At 41.6% G+C, this 17,789-nt stretch overlaps 1 pseudogene; it reads left to right on the top strand.

Annotated features, from left to right (window-relative positions):
• Positions 1 to 1,247: 1,247 nt before the first annotated feature.
• LOC124705391 lies at positions 1,248 to 7,628 on the top strand (annotated as a pseudogene).
• Positions 7,629 to 17,789: the final 10,161 nt, after the last annotated feature.

Here is a 17,789-nt window from a genome sequence, read left to right as displayed (position 1 = left end):
CACTTTGGCGTGTTAAGCCAGATATTAAGGAGTTGGCAACATTTTTTCATAGCTGGCCTGGGATAGACCATAATATATCATCATGCAACATGGTAAGTTAGTCCCTTTTCCATTATTAACATGATTTATGTGTTTTAATGCTCACCACTTGCAGATTCTTTTGCCACACGCATTTCTTGACAACTTCATCTTGTTCACCATCGACAAACATGAGTGTCGTGTATGTATTTTAGACCCATGTTCCGAAACTCTATCAGAAGAGAGGTACCAACTAAAATTACAAAGGTGTTCATTCTATCTAAATGATGCTCTTGAGATAGCGCAACCTGGCTGGAATTCCGATATTTATTTTTGGCCACGTAAATATCCTCATAATATCTCAATACCAACAAGCCCCGACAGGTGATTTTTCTCAGTTATCTTTACAAGCAGCTTATTTTATCGTCATTCTAATGACCAAGATAATGATATGTTCCATTTATTTGCAGAAAATTGTCTGGATACTTAGTATTTAGTTTTATGCTTTCATGGGATGGTAAAAGATTTGTTCATCCAGTTTGCAGCGTGAGTACTCTATATTCACAATCTTATATTTTTTGTGGGAAGAAAACTTCATGTTAACATGATATACCAATTGTGCAGGATGGTTACGAGCTAAGAATTTTTTTTTTGATACACACACTCAAGTATCTGGCTAATGAAGTTGAAGACAACATTCCTTAGACGCGTCAACGGACCATGGCTTTAATAAATAGTGTATTCAGTCATTTCTCTTCTACAAAATGAATTGTGCGAAGTGGATCTTTAAATATTTTAAGTATTATATATTTACTTTATATGCTTTAATATTTACATGTATTATTTACATGTTTATGCATTTGACACTACGTTAAAGGGCCGTGGCGAAGCACGGGCACTCTACTAGTTGCAATTTAATAGTAAAGATTATCTCCACTAATTCCTAAAAAAAAACTCTAGTGCCAGGCATTAGGATTAGCCAAAAAATTGGCTAGCCAACATTTTGGCGGGGTTTGAGTTTGGGCTAAAACTGAAGACACCAAGAAATCTCATCGTTTATCGGCCCGGCTGAAAAGTGCATGAAGCCCATCATCTACTAGTCTCTTCTCCCCCACGTCTCCGTCTCGCTCACATCACAGCTTTCTCTTTTGCGCCCCACCTCTCCTTTCCCTCACCGGCGTGGACGCGCACGAGGGCGCCACCGCCACCGGATAACCCCCCACCCACGGTCCATCGCCGGAATACAGCTCCATCTCTGTAACTCGCCGGGCCGCCACGTCTGACCATAGGCTCCAGGCTTGACCCTATCCCACACCCCTTAGTCCCGGAGGAGGCTACGACGGCGGCGGCGCGATGCTGTTCCAGGTGGGAGGACAGGGCGCACGGCCCACCTTCTTCGAGATGTCTGCGGCGCAGCAGCTCCCGGCCAGCCTCCGCGCCGCTCTCTCCTACTCGCTCGGTGTAAGTCGAGCCTCGCCTCTCCGATGCGATCATGCTCATCGATCCGGTCTGGTTAACTAGTTGGCTGTAATCAGGACACATGTTTTTGGTATTTATCCATGCTTGAATAATGTCTGTTCGTACGATGCATTGTAGTGATCACTTGGAGATAATTGTAGAGTCTGATTTCTCCTCGTTTTTTAAAGTTATTTGGTTGAATCTGTGCCAGTCTTGATCGGTGAGGCAAAAAAATATAGTTACCCACATCAGATAGTAATACGAATACTAGCGATTTTACAAGTTGCCTCTGCTGCCGCTGAAAGCCACTGCTACTTACTTTTAGGTTGTTTGACTAGCTGCAATGCAATGGCTTGGGTAAACTCATGGTTATGCGCTGAATAGTGAAATTGAGTACAAGTATTCTCTCTTAGAGAGGGACATTGAGCTCACATGGTGCTGATCTTTATGCTAGGGAGACATTGCTAGTTTGCTTATCATGGATATGTTTGAGGATGATGGGAACTTGTAGCTTGCTTGTTAATTGAAGAATGGACACTAGAATTAGCATTCTTGTTAACTTGAGCCGGTGACCATGAAATCTGAGCCTTTTCTCCCGTCAGAGCTCCCACTCATGTATCTTAACTATTACGTAAGGAGCCGAGATATACTGGCGAATGAATCTACATAACAACAATATGGGAAGTTCTCAATATAGTAGCAGGCTGAAAAACACCCAAGAACACTGCTTGCAACAGGACTTCAAAAGCATGTATCTTGACGAGGCACCTTTGTACATATATACAGCTGATGCATACTTGCTTGGATGGTTGTTAGATTTCGTGGTGATTTGATTGCTCCATGTCCATAGAAATAGATTAGACATCTTAAGTCAGCATTATTGGTTGCACCAATTTTCATTGAGCTTGTTTTCAGCTGCAGTCTGCATTCAAACTGATGACTTGCCTATATATAAGAAAGTTGAATACAATTTTTTCTTTTGATCTTAGAAAGAGTTGCATCCTGTGATCTTACATCGCCATCTAGATTATTTTACTTTTGATCATAGAAACTACGAACTGCATCATTTTTCCCCTTCGTTTGGTGACAAATATAAAAGTATTTTAGGCTGGAGTACACATAACAAGTTTGGGACTTTACCTTGCAAAACATACCCTATAAAAGTCAATAGATTTTTTCTTTATATCAAGGGAATATGAGTGTTTCTAAGGTACTTAAGTGTTACTCTACTAAAGGCTTTTTATGAAAAAGGAGCCTGGGTATTGGCACACAACAAGTGCAATTTGTACATGATTTTGGTAAATCAACGAAATGTTAAGTATCATGACCCGAGTAGTCCTTTTTCCAACTGATGCTTTCTCTGGTTCCCCGAAACAATCACTGTCTGTGTATTTTCTTTTAGTTTAGCGTGCCCTTTCTTTAAATTGCTAATTACGCTATACTGTTATACTTGCAGGTTTTTGCACTAAGAAGGCCATTCTTGCATAAAGTTCTAGATTATGAAGATGAATTTTTTGCATTGTTGATGTCTGTCCTTGAGTCCCATAGTTTACGAACAACAGGTTTGTTGTCACAGTAGTAGAACTTTCTTTTCTGTTGAAAGTTAACTTTGTTTACTTCAAATTTTCAAGAACGGAATATAAATATATGAAACCCTGGAAAAGTATTATTATGTATGTAGTGCTAAGCTTGAGCTTTTTAATTTCCCTTTCAATATCAGCATGATGCCCTGACAAAATAAATAGTTAAATTAAATTAGCATGCGGCACATCAATGAGAGAAATTGCATACACCACTCTGTGATAGATGTTTCCGCATCTCTTAATTCAGCCCTACACCTGATCATATCAAATCCTCTTAATCATCAGCTCGTCTAATTCAAACAAAAAATGATGCTGCTGTAGTTTAGATTGCCACTACTTTTGTTCTCTAATGGGAGGCATTGCTGTAACTTTTGGTTTGACGATAGCTTCATCCTGAAGTCACACAATCCTAATATCCATGAAGGTTCTTTTTTTTTCCCTGTGGAATGGAACCATGTTTGGTTAGAAAAATGGAATGGTCCCCCACCTTAGTACTAACTCCTTCAACAAATGAAAGAAACTACTAGGACTATGTCCTTTTAACCTATTTTAGCCTAGTTGTGGTACTGCAATGATATTATCGATCAAACAAGTCTGACAGGTGATCAACAATTAAGTAGTTATGTTATTAGCTTTTTCCTACAGTGGTTGTAGTTGATTGTAACTTTCCGCACATTTCTTTCAGATGGTTCCTTTTCAGAGTCATTATACGGTCTCAGGCGGAGACCTGTTAAGGTTTCAGTGAACCAAAGTATTCCTGGCGCTGAATCTGATGACAAAGTGTATGACTCTGCACTAAGGAAGCGCCAGAAAACCCTCTCAGTTATTTTTTTGGTATGATGTCCCCTGGCAGAGTTTAATTTCAAGTATTTTCTGCAACTGTATGTTTGATTTGTTATTTCTTGGGTTTAAGTATGTTTATTTATACTGATTTTGCGGTTGCTATTGCCTGTGAGTAACTACTACCCAAGCCCTACTAAATTCATTCCTCTATTGAATGCATCCAACATTAAATCTGGGATCTCATCAGGTTAACACTAAATCACTAAGAATAAAACTCACCTTATGTTATTGTTAGCCCCTGGTGTGATCTTCTAATGTGTAGGTGCTATGAGCCACTCTTTTATTTTGAGCTGCCTTGTTTACCGACACTCCAACAGACATCACTGCCTGGGTTATTTTACATCGCTCGCCATTCAACAATGTGAACATCCATGTCTCCTTTGCTTTAGTTACAGTCCCTTGTATTCTTATTATATCACGAGTGCAGTATTTTCAAACTAAAAGCTGAGCACAGATAAGAATTATGGTTTTCAATCTTCAATCAGGCTGTTGTTCTGTTGGCTGTTGTTTCTAATATTTGCCATCACAGTGATTCTTCCAGTTTAGTTAATTCATGTGAAGAGATCTAGTATTTAATGTGTTTCTGTTATAAACTGCACTGCTGATAATCCATTCCTTGATTCCAGGCATATTAAGCCCCAATTTTTTAATGTGCCTGTTTTGAATTTGATTGGGATGCAACTTTATTTTGCTTAGCATCTCAATGTTAAAATATAATATCTATTCAAGCACTCATATTATTTGAAGCCGTGATTTTTTTCTTAATACACTTTCCCAAGGTTCCTCAATAGCACAAACACATCAACGTAGATATTGCCATTGTCAAGTTGAACCATCTAATTTTTATTGTGTCTTGTTAAGATAAGTAGATATGATATGTAAATTGATCTAGACAAATATATATGTAATGATGAAATAACTCTGTTTTGGACTATTTCTTCTATTTATGCTAACCTGCTCTAGATATCTATTTAGGTTGTTTTACCATATTTCAAGTCAAAGTTGCAGTCCATATATAACAAAGAAAGGGAAGCAAGATTGCAGGCAAGCCTATGGGATCAGGGTGAGGTTGGTTTAGATGAAGCAGGCTTTGTATCAGATCAACAAGGGGCGACTTCTGAAGCACAAATTGAGACTGCAACTGGAGAAGTGTCACATTTGACACGTCTTAAGACGAGTTTTACGGCACTAATAGGTGTTTGTTATCCATGGATTCATGCAACCAATGAAGGTTCATACGCTACTCATATATCTTAACATCTTCCTAAGCTTCTTCTGTAGCTCATAATTTTGGAGAGCTTACTTCATTGGCGCCAGCCAGTTTCAGTTTTGCTGTTTTATTACTTTTGTATGACCTCCCTTTTCTTGTGTCAGTCAATACACTTTGTCCTGGTTTTTTTGTTTCCATTTTATGTAAGCAAAATAATTCTGCATTGATGCTCTGGCTGTTTCATTATGTGGGTAACAGAAATGTAACTTATGCTGCTATATTGATTTGCAGGCCTTTCATTTGCTTACCAGTTGCTGTATCTGCTGGATGCTACTGCATTTTATAGTCCAGGACTTCATGTGCTTGGGCTTCATGTTTGTCGTGCTACTGGACAAGAGCTGGTATAATACTTACCAGTTTGCATTAGCGTATATATATCTGGTTCGCATGTAACACAACATATAAGAAACATACTTGTCTTACTTTTCATGATAAACACATCTTTGCGTAATCTATTTAATTGGATTTGCTTACTGGTTAAAGCCCTTTTTTAATCAAATGAAGCATTGTGAGATGACAAAAGCATTTACTGTTTCCCATTTTGTTTAGATATTATTATTCTGCTGAGATACTTCCTCTTGCTTTTTCTTGACAAAGTAGATGGATTCATCTTCTAGGATATCAAGGATTAGAAGTCGTGAACTCGAGAGACTTCGTGGTCCTCCATGGTTGAAGGTATGAAAGGACTCAGACACTACTCGATAGTGTGATTGCTTACAATTATAAATTGCCAAGAATAACTTACAAAAGTTTATTTATATGATCTGTGCAGACCATGCAAAGGGTGCTCCTTAATTGTATGTATACGACTCTAGATTATGCACAAACTGGTTTAATTGCTGCGGTCTTCTTTTTCAAGGTCAGCTCAAATTTCTGCCATATGAATCCAAGAGACTAATATATCCTTTAAGGTTCAGTCACTTGTATAAACATTCTCTCAACAGACGAACAGTTTAGGTAGATTGAGTAGTAGTTTTGATATGAATACTTGGATCTTAGCTTTCTGTTATAAAAATTTATATGGTTGTCCTAGCATACCCTTCGGTAAGTGCATTATGATATAAAACATGATTCCACTGTGGAATCACACTTAATGCTGTGGTTGATATGCATTCTGATGCAAAACACCATTCCATTGTGGAAGCACACTTAATGCTCTCTTTCTAATCCTATTTAGATGATGGAGTGGTGGTATCAATCTGCTGAAGAAAGAATGTCAGCTCCGACTGTATATCCCCCACCCCTCCTCCGCCACTACCAAAGGTATATCTGCTGACTACTATACGTAGTTGTAAATGTTTGCAAGAAAGCTACTACCACTCTTTGGCATCTGACTATCAATCTCTGACAACTTTGTTATGTGAATCATTGATGATATCAGATTCTTGATTATGCAACTATGCTGTTGTCTGTTGGCTTGTGGAGTACATCCAGTTGTTTACTACTCCCTCCGTTCCTAGATATAAGCCATATAGTTTTTTGAGAAAATTTTCAGAATATAGGGTATATTGTGTTGCACCACTCGTCTAGATAGTTTTTTAGGGATTTGAGTATGTTTCCTTATCTTATGCAAAGTCCTCTATTTTCTCATGTCAATTGTTCAGGGTTAATCCTGTCCAAACCTGATGTAATTTTTCCTCCATGTGTGTTCTTTAATTTTTCCTGAGGGAGTATTACGGTTTGATATGGACGTCTTGTCATTTTTGCCAGGTTGCTAAAGATGGACTTCCCTTGCCACCTGACAGGACGCTGTGCCCTCTGTGCTGCCAGAAGCGCAATAACCCCTCTGTTCTTTCTGTTTCTGGTTTTGTGTTCTGCTACAGCTGCATATTCAAGTCCGTCTCTCAGGTAGATATTCTGATAACCAGCCATTCGAAGCAGCCTTTTTCAGTTTTTCTGTGTTGCATCTCTATAATGTGACATTGTTGATCGTTCCATTACAGCATAAAAGATGCCCTGTGACGTTGATGCCTGCAACTGTTGAACAAATCAGGCGCCTCTTCCATGATTTGTAGCTCGAATAGACACAGTTTCTGCTTCCCGATAACGAAGAGGAGGCTAGTTATACAAAGTCACACTTCACAGCCGTCCATTTTCGTGTTACAAAATCACTCATGGCCATGGGCACCGTAGGCGCTGATGATATATCTCCCTGAGGAATCTGTATGTCCATACATCCCTTTGTGCCATTTTGTTGATCGTTGAAACTTCAACTCAAGATTTAGGTAGTGGGCTATAACTATCAGTAGGTGATTACTGAGTTGATTTATTCAGGGGTTTTGACTGAAGTGGTCCTTATCCATTTTCGTGGCACTCTGTAGTCATGTAGAGGTTGTATCTGCGTTTCCTATTATGTAGGAATTGGCTGTAATGTTGATGTAAACCTGTAACAATTCGGTTGCTCTGTTTCTCACAAATACGAATTTAACCAATAGGAGTAAATGGTCTTACGAGTTTCCTGAAGGTTTATTTAAAATATTGAGAATCTCACGAGTGCAAATTTCAGATTCTGTTTGAAAAATTTCAGGTTTTAGTTTGAAGTATAGAAAATTGTCAAAAAAAATGATGAAAGAAGACATCTAATTTGTTAATGCCACCATGTATAAACTGCGTGGTTGTCCCCTTGGACATCTAATTTGTGAATGCCCTGGTCAATTTCAACAGCCTTGTTGGATCCACTTCTCTTCTCTCATTGTTCTGGGAGCTACTGTTTTTTCGCCTTTGTTCGTACACACGCCTTCCCTCATCCCTGCAGGCCAAAGAGGTGTGGGGCGGAGGGGCTTGACCATCTCCTTCGTCCTCTCCCAACTCTTGCATGTTTGGACCTAGTTTTAGGTTTTAATATACCTCCTCTTCTGTGTCATAAATGGATGATTGTATCCAAATAGGCGACGCTGATTCGGTGGACCTGGGTGCGTGCGCAACCGATTATGAAAATTCAAGAAAAATGATATTTCAAAGTTTTAGAAAAAATTAAAAAACTCATGTATATATATTATCTTGATACTTGGTACTCGCGTAAGTTTCGCGGAAAAATACGATTGTATGTGATCTATACAAAAATGAAAAAATGGAAATTTCTATTTCATTAAACAGTACAAATCAAATCATTATAGTGTCATTTGAATATTTTATTATTTTCATGTAGATCACATACAATCAAATTTTTCTGCGAAAACTTACACGAGTATCAAGATAATATGGACATGCAAAATTTTATTGTACATTTTTAAAAACTTTTAAATAGTATTTTTTTTCAATTTTGAGAAACCGGGTACGTGCGCATCCAGATTCTTGTTAAAGCTTTGTGTCTTCAAGGGTGAGTTAATATTAACCACGATTTAGCCTTCACCTGTATCTCCTATATATATGATCTTGGTGGTTTGTGATTGCAACCGTAGGATTTTTTTATTTCTATGCAAAGGACCCATCATCTCATTCTTTTCCCTCCTTTCTCTCTCCAACCTATTATCTTTATACTTGGTACTCGCGTAAGTTTCGCGGAAAAATACGATTGTACGTGATCTATACAAAAATGAAAAAATGGAAATTTCTATTTCATTAAACAGTACAAATCAAATCATTATAGTGTCATTTGAACATTTTATTATTTTCATGTAGATCACATACAATCAAATTTTTCTGCGAAAACTTACACGAGTATCAAGATAATATGGACATGCAAAATTTTATTGTACATTTTTAAAAGCTTTTAAATAGTATTTTTTTCAATTTTGAGAAACCGGGTGCGTGCGCATCCAGATTCTTGTTAACGCTTTGTGTCTTCAAGGGTGAGTTAATATTAACCATGATTTAGCCTTCACATGTATCTCCCATATATGATCTTGGTGGTTTGTGGTTGCAACCGTAGGATTTTTTTATTTCTATGCAAAGGACCATCATCTCATTCTTTTCCCTCCTTTCTCTCTCCAACCTAGAGAGTCTCCCGTGCACCCCTGACCCTCTCCTCCTCTTCCTTCGCCGGCACCGCCGGCTGGAGTGAGGATGAGGCACTACTAGGAAAAGGCCTAACCGTAAGAAGGGTGTCAGTGGCGCACCTCAAAAGTAGTGTGACACTGCTAGTTAGCAGTGGCGCACCAAAAAATGGTGCTCAACTGGCGCACTGCTTAAGGGGTGCGCCATCCCTAAAGGGAGGAGTGGTCGGGATTCTCCCGCTGTAGATAGTAGGTCCTTTTCTCCCTCCCGTTGCAGATGTAGGATTAGAAGTAGGGTTTGGTTTGCCTAGATGGTGTTTTCGTGGATGACATGGAGTTCTCCGTTCTAGCGTGGTGGCGTGGCGCTGGACGGTCGTGCCCGAGGTTCTCCAGCGTGCTTCCGAGGTGGCAGCCGAAGGTGGGGTGATCTGGGTGCGAGCTCCTTCAATAATCGCAGTTTCTTCCTATCAATCTGGAGCATCGCTGTGGTGTTTCTTCTCCTGGACAACCGTGGCGGTGCGGGGGAGGAGAAGTGTAATATCCCAGGTTTAGAGACGATCGAGGGGTAGATTTTAGAAAGGGATGTGCATTGCATCGTAAATTCTGGGGAAATTTCGCGCTTTTAAAACAAAACTGCATCGAAGGGGGACAAGTTTCTCTCTCGACACCTTACAGGGTTAGGGTTTCGAGAGTGCGACAAACTTGTTTCTCATTCAACTAAGTTAGGGTTTTGAGAAGAGAGGGAAGATATTGCATCACAACTTAAGTTGCATGATTGAATTCAAACTTAAGTTGCATGATTGAATTCAAACCTAAGTTACATTTGAATTTCAAATTCAAACAACATATGAATATCTCATAATTCAAATGCGAGGTAATTCATTAAGCAAATATGAACAATACAAATAATAAGTAAAGCTCATTAGAGAAAAATGGGAGCTTTATTAATAAACACACAAGATACATTGTCTTTACAATATTCAGATTATGAATTATAGAATATTACAATACATTACAAGAATTGGCAAAAATAGAAAAAGAAAAAGAAAGAAAATTACAATTCAATGATCTATCCTAAACTACAAGCTAATCTTCATTAGATACTTGAGCCTGATGATCTTGATCTTCACTTGATCATCATCTTGATTCCCTGCACACAACAAAGCAAATCACCAGTTATGCCAAGTGGCATTGCCACTTGGCAGGTTAGAAAGGAAATGGTTAATTGAGAAGATATGATCAAGCTCTGCCGAGCTGATCTTCTCACAGCCAAGTACCAAGCCAGGTACCAAGCACCTGGTACACACACACACACACTAGCTGCTCACACAGCTAGTGTGCATGCCCAACAGCAAGTCACCATGGGTGCATGCAGCACAGCACACACACACAAGCCAGTGAGTCACCAAGTGTTGCCAGGCTAAGCTGTCGACCAGGAGAGCAAAGAATGGATGGTATAAAAGCCTCCACAGTAAAACCTAGCCATTTCCATCGACAAGCAGCTGGGTAAGTCACCGAAAACCAAGAACACAAGAACAGGAAGAACAACCACAGTTGCTCAACCTGCCCAAACCACCACAAGCACTGAATCAAGCACTTCGGGCATGCAAGGAGGAGCAGGGCAAGCATCATCACCACATCGAAGAAATCCTCTACACCAACAAAGAATCTAGGAGCTGGAGTGAGGTATAAACAAGATCAACCTCGAGCAAAACCATGTTTTGCTCATAATTAAGCATACACTTGCATCACGAAGCAAAAAGGGTATGAAACCCTGGATATATCATCACTTGGTTGCAAAACCATTTGGTGCCAGTAAATCAAACAAAGGCTAGAAGGAAAACAACCAAGGAAACACTGGTTGTGTCAACACAGTGACACAACCAGAGAAATCCAGCATGGATTCAGTCCTATATAGCCAACCAAATTCACCAGCACCTAAAAGTTTAGCTATACCATCAGACAGATAGGCAAACTGTGCCTATTTTTTGTTTGTCAACATCAAAAGCCACTGGAAGTCCAGTATTGGATCAACTAGTGAGCCATTATCCAAATCCCAGCAAACAATCACCAACCATAGCAAGCCACGAGAGAGGGAGCTACCCATGACAAGCATCACAAGTGCTGCTAGGGCCACCTCAACCCACGACCAAGCAATTGAAACCACCACATCATCACCCATTTGGGTTCAGTAGAGGGCTAGGGTACCAACCAGTGGTTGTCATCCAGCTAGCCCTAACAAATCCATTGAAATGATCATCACTGAACCACAGTTCACATCATTCATCCATCTATTAAAACAAGATAAACAGATAAATGAAACAGATAAGCAATTGATGCACCAGGGCCTTGCAAATGATCCAATAGATCATGGCAAGCATCCACTGATGCTTAAGCAAGCACCAGCACACATCAGGCCAAGCCTGTGTGATGCTCACACAACACAGAGTGAGCCATAGTGAGGCACAGACAGGGAACAACATTTTTCACAAGCAACTGTTGATCAATTGATCATCAGAGCTTGCTAGCTCTTGCTACAGATTGCCATAGCCAAGTACAGCAACAGGAATTAACCAGCTACTGAAGAAATCCAACCAAGTCATAACTGAATAAATAGATAACTGAATTAATGACTTTATGATTCTATCCAGAAGCACATCAAAGGCATGATGAACCACTGGATCAAGATACACAAGTAAAGCACATAGCATTCATCACTGAATAATACTATTAAGCCAACAGCAATGCTCAATTGAGCATGCTCATGAGTTTGAGCACAAGAAATAGCACACCATGGCACTGGCACTTCAAATTTGCAAGGAATATACACGGTATTCAAGCCAGGTCCACATAATTGACTACACTTGAGTATCTGGCAAGCATAGTAACAAGAACAGAGGCACAGGGATAGAATTAAGCAAGAAATGCAAGCATAGCAAGCACTTAGACTAGGAATTCTTGCACAGGATCAGGGATAGCATGGCAAAGCGAGTACAACACCAATAATCTTGCACGGAAGCATGGCGGGGCTGCACACAGCGAGTAACACAAGCCTGGCATGGTCATGGCAGCAAGAGCCAAGGCCGATGAAGCACGGCATCACAAACAACACAGCGACAGCAGCAGTAGCATATGCATACACAGCTAGCTAGGCATAGCAGCAGAGCATCAACACGGCAGGCATCTCCACGAGGTGGAGCAGCCGTTGCCAGAGCTAGAGGATGAGGAAGAAGAACAGGCACAAGAGAGAGAGAGAGAGAGAGAGAGAGAGAGAAGGGTGGCGCACATACCCGGGGCGAGCAGACAGCAGTCGCGGCCATGGCGGCCACGGCGGCGCGCGCCGAGTACATGGCAGCACCTGGCCAGGCCAGGCCACGCTCAGACAAGCGCCACAGCGCCCCGCACCACTGCGGCGAGGCCCACGGCGGCGCCATCGTGTCAGGAACCCTGGGAGCAGCGAGATCGCAGTGGATCCCGTAACCCTAGCCATGGCGAGGGGGTCGAGGACGAGCAGGAGCAACGCCAGCTCTAGATCGACGCGGAGGAGAAGGACCGGCGTCACGAGGCGGTTCGATTGCGCCCCATGGCGAGGGCCATGGTGGTCGGAGTTCGCCGGAATCGGCCGGCGACGGCGAGGGCGACACAAGTCGCCAGAGAGAAGGGGATTAGGGTTCGTCGAGGCGACGTGGTGGGGGAGAGAGTGAGTGACCGCTCGGGTCGGTTGGACCCGAGCTGGTCTAACCCAACCCACTGGGCTCCACTGACAGGTTGGCCTAGGGGCAATTGTGTCAATTCACAAAATTCATAAAAATGCTGAAACTTTGAAAATCAATAGTAAATGTTTAATAGCTCTAAAAAAAATAATTAAAAATATGAAAACCACTCAGTATAAAAATCTCTATCATAATAAAATATTAAATATAATTTTTGAAGTTAAACAAGAATAAGTTCAAATTTGATGATTTAAATAATCATTTAAATCACACCTTTTATTTTCAATAATGAAAATAAGTCCATAAAGTATTTTGGACTTTAAAAAAACACCTTGACAACATTTCAAGGTTGTATTTTACCCTATATAGAGTATCCCTAAGTCATTCTTAGTATTAACCTCTCACATGAAATGATAAAGACATCGGAAGTGGGGAACAAACCCTAAAACTGGAATCATGCATAAATGCTTCTTTAACCATTGCCCTTATCGGACAATGATGCTATTTTCAGTAACGGAGGACAAGGGTCAGTCCACACCATCCAACTGCAACACTTTGCAGTGTTCAGGCAAGTTCATCACTTGCTCATGTCATTCGAGTATTTTTATCAAATTACTTGCAAAGTACTATGTTTATCACTATTGCATAAAAAGGCAAAACCATTATTTTCATAACTATGAATATGACTAAGTGGTGGGCAATGGAACCATGGATTGTGTTGATATGGTGGAGGTTCCATTGCAAGGGTTTATATCCATCTAGGATTAAACAACAAATGTCGTCCAGTGATTCTTGTGCCGTAATACCCGTGTTAACCATAAGATCTGGAGTGGGACGGAATAGTCAATCGTATTTCCACCTCTTGTACATCAACGGACGCGCTTTACCGTAGACACTTGTAATCCAAGGGTGCAAGCGGTGGGTTGGGGAATCCTAAAGTACCCACGGCATTGTTCGTAGACACTTGTAGCCCGAGGAGCAAGCGGTGGGCTAGGGAAGCCTAAAGTCCCCACGGTTATTGCGGTCTATGATGGGCTACATCCCCGGCGAAGGAGTTCATGGTAGAAAGCCCAGAACTATTGTCGTGGTCGGGGTCCATCCTTAAACTGTATAAGAGGACCGGCGAGGACCCAGGGTCGGAGTTTGCAGCAAAGGGTGGGTGTATGAGGTAGCGGAGGAATATGATTGGCTATGACCTTATACCGGGCCTCACACCGAAGGAAGTGTGGACGGGAAAGCTGCCCGGTTGGCACCAAGGTTAAGATCTCTTATGGGAAAAGCAACACACCTCTGCAGAGTGTAATGAATCGTGACCTGTCACTCCTTGTTCCGGGATTTGGAACTACGAACGCTGCCGGAAAGGAACTACATGAAGTTCTAGTGAACCGGTGAAGGCTGATGGACGTAGTTCTTTGAAATAAAAGCAACCTCTTGAAGAAATGTTTATCAAAACCTGCATTGGTATTAGACTTTTTGGTCTAATATCGTAGCTAGTGCATTAAACACCTCTTTTCTATAATGAACTTGTTGAGTACGCTCGTACTCATACCACTCTTAAATACCCTGCTTAGATTGTCTGAACCATCTGGAGGAGGACAACGACAACCCTGAAGGAGCCGACATTATCGGCTATGAAGAACCAGACCTCTCTGGAGGTGTCGAAGGTGTAGACTACCTCATAGTCTACGGAACCGAGGAGGGTTCCGGAGGAGAGCACGTGAAGACCTACCAAGTAGTGTTAGTATCCGAGCAGTACGAACTCTTAGTATTTAACTGCTTGAGGAAATAAATGTATAACTTAGTAAGACTTCTATATTGTAAGTTGAGTTGGGTTCGCCTCGAACCCAGGAGTATTCCTCTTAGGACCTAGGAGGAGCTCCGATATGATATGTACATTATGCTTGTAATAATAAATGAATGAGTTATGGACCTTCTATGTTCTGTTGTACTACTCTGAGGGATGTAATATTTGCGGATTGGTACTTCGTGAATGTTATATCAACGACTGGCATACTACAACATGCAGTGGTATGCAGGGTCACCACAGTTGGTATCAGAGCAAAAGCTTTGACCTTAGGTTGGAACCTAGTAAATGAGACGAAACATTAGGAGTCAAATAGGATTAGTAAAGAATTCTCTAAAAATATGGTGTATATTCACTTGAGAATAAAACAATCATATGTTTTAGTGCGATAATTCTTTATTATCTCTATTATGATGCATTATTACTAATATTATATTTTTCTATTCTACAGCCAACTATGGAAAGTTCACGCTCGGGACGTAACGTGAAAGTGAAGTCGTCAAACTTGAGTGAATACGACGGAGGACTGGCAGACATTCTTCGTGCCATGTTACTTGAATTTGGGTGTGATCCCCAGATCCAAGTAATGAAATACTGGTACTACGACGGACCAGTATTGGCGAAGTGTAGGGTAGGGCTAAGACTTCCAGAATCCCTAGGAATGAGCGTAGTGATGCCAGCTGGTGAGGCTAGAACTATCAACACAGCCTACCACATAGCCATAATGAGAGCCATCACTGATATTCGGGAGCATAAGACGAAGGAGCTTATGGGTTCCGAATTTGCTCATATTCCTCATATGGAGGAGGAAGATGATCCTATGCTTAACCACTTCAAGCTTGCAAAACGCAAATCAGCAGAAGCCGCTAAGTACATGGATAACAGCCGCAACCTACTGTCATTGTTCTTTCAGTTGAACCGACATTTGTCGGGAGCAATTGATACAATGCTGGAAGAGTTCACTGAGCCCAAGGAGGAGACTAAGGGGAAGGAACCAATGGAGAATGAGGTTCACACACCAGTTTATTCAGCTGGTGATTACATTAGTATTGACCATCCCGAACAACTAACCACACCCATTACCCCTAGGTACTTTCCTAGTAATTCCCATGGAGGTTATGAGGGTGGAGAGGAATCTGGAAACAATCAGCGTTCCGAGACTCCTATAGAAAACTCCACGGGTTGGCGTTGGGGATCAGATACTGGAACCCATAGTGATTCAGTTAGATATAATCCTGAGATGAATGAGGATGCCACAACCCAGAACCAGAACTATGAGGGTAATAGGGAGACGATGAGGAGTATCCGATACTGATCGAGTCGGATACAGATGGTGGATATACTTATGGCGGAGTCACAGGGGAGTACACTTGATGGGTGGATTATGATGCACTTAATGACCAGTTCATGAACACAGATTTCTCCCTGGGATCATCCTCTGATACCGACTACCAGCCGACGGGAAGACCCTATGTTCCAGATTCTGTCAGGAGGACTACACGTTCGACCGGATGGAAGCCTGAGATGTATCGGGAGTGAAGCACGACTAGAGGCTACCATGGGAGGCGAGACTACAATACAGTAGTACCACATGTATTGTAGTATGTAATATTTTGTAGAAATTTGTACATATACTTCAATAAGTGAGTTTGCATACTCACATCGTTACTGAGTATTGTAATAAGACCACTTAAGTATGTATATACATGGTATATGTTTTGTATGATTTGGATTTGCTTCTTGATTTCCATTGCGTGACTAGTTCTGTGCACAAAGTTGAGCTCAGAAAACTTGCGCATGGAGTAACTATGAGTACCACTTTGTGTTGCAGAACTAGGGGGAAATGTCGGGATTCACGGGTGAGGAGAGCGAAGCACAGCGCATCGAGCGCGAGACCAAGCAGAAGGAAGAGGCTGATGAAGCAGCCAGAAACCAGTTTCCACCACCACCACCACCCATGACGCAGCAGAATTTCCTCCAATACATGCAAATGTTGGAGGAAAGGCAACGTATGACCATGGAGCAGCAAAACAAGTTCTTCCAGGAGCTGCTTCAGCAGAACAGGGTGGAGAGGCCCGAGAACCAGGGAGTCACCTTGTCAGACTTCCAGAATACTAAGCCTATATCCTTCGCATACGCGCCCGAACCAATGGACGCGGAGGATTGGCTGATGGACACGGAGCAAAAGCTCAATACTGTTGGATGCAGCGACATGGAGAAGGTCAGGTATGCAACACACTTGTTGTGTGGACCCGCCGCATCATGGTGGGACAATATAGTAGCCGTTTATCCGGCTGAGAAGGTATTCACCTGGGAGGAGTTCAAGAGGAAGTTCAGGGAATCCAATATCCCTGAAAGTATAGTGGAACTGAAGCGTCGAGAATTTGAAAGTCTCGAGCAGAAAGACAAGGCTATCCTGACTTATGTCAGGGAGTTTTCAAAGTTGTCCCGGTATGCAGTTGAGGAGGTCAACATCGAGGACAAAAATAAGAAGAGGTTCTTGCGGGGATTAAGTCCCCAGTTCAAGGTACAACTCAGAATGATGAGAGCGACAGAGTTCCAGGAGTTGGTGGATGCAGCCATCACTCTTGAAGATGATTTCAAGCAGCTGCAACAAGAGAAGAGGAAGAAGGCTAAATTTGAGCCTAAAAGATATATTAGTAACAAGCCTAATACCAGCCTGAGTTTCAAGCCGAGGTATAACAACAACAACAACAGCAACAACAACAGGAGAAACCAAGGATTCCAGTCGGCAAACCAGATTATTTGCCATAACTGTGGAATTAAAGGACATGTCGCGAAAGATTGCAAGAAGCCCAGAATTATATGCTTTGGGTGTCGTCAGGAGGGGCACATGCTGAAGGACTGCCCCAAGAGAAATACTGGAGGAGGTCAGTCAGGAGGAGGAGGAAGCCGAGGAGGAAACACCGGAGGGAATTGGAAGAACAAGAAACCCTTCGGCAAGTTAAACTGCACCAGCTTGGAGGAGGTGGTGAACTCCGATCAGGCAGTTATAGGTACGCTTCAGATACTTACTCATCCTGGCAAAGTACTTTTTGATACTGGTGCAACTACATCATTCATTTCTCAGCAATTCATCATCAAACATGGGATTAGTTGCACTAAGTTAGATACACCTATAACCATACTTTCCGCGGGGGAACG

The sequence above is a fragment of the Lolium rigidum genome, chromosome 4 (genome assembly GCF_022539505.1).
Source record: "Lolium rigidum isolate FL_2022 chromosome 4, APGP_CSIRO_Lrig_0.1, whole genome shotgun sequence".
Classification (NCBI taxonomy): domain Eukaryota; kingdom Viridiplantae; phylum Streptophyta; class Magnoliopsida; order Poales; family Poaceae; genus Lolium; species Lolium rigidum.
Note: the sequence above shows the minus strand (reverse complement) of the source record. Positions and strands in the feature narration are given on the sequence as shown.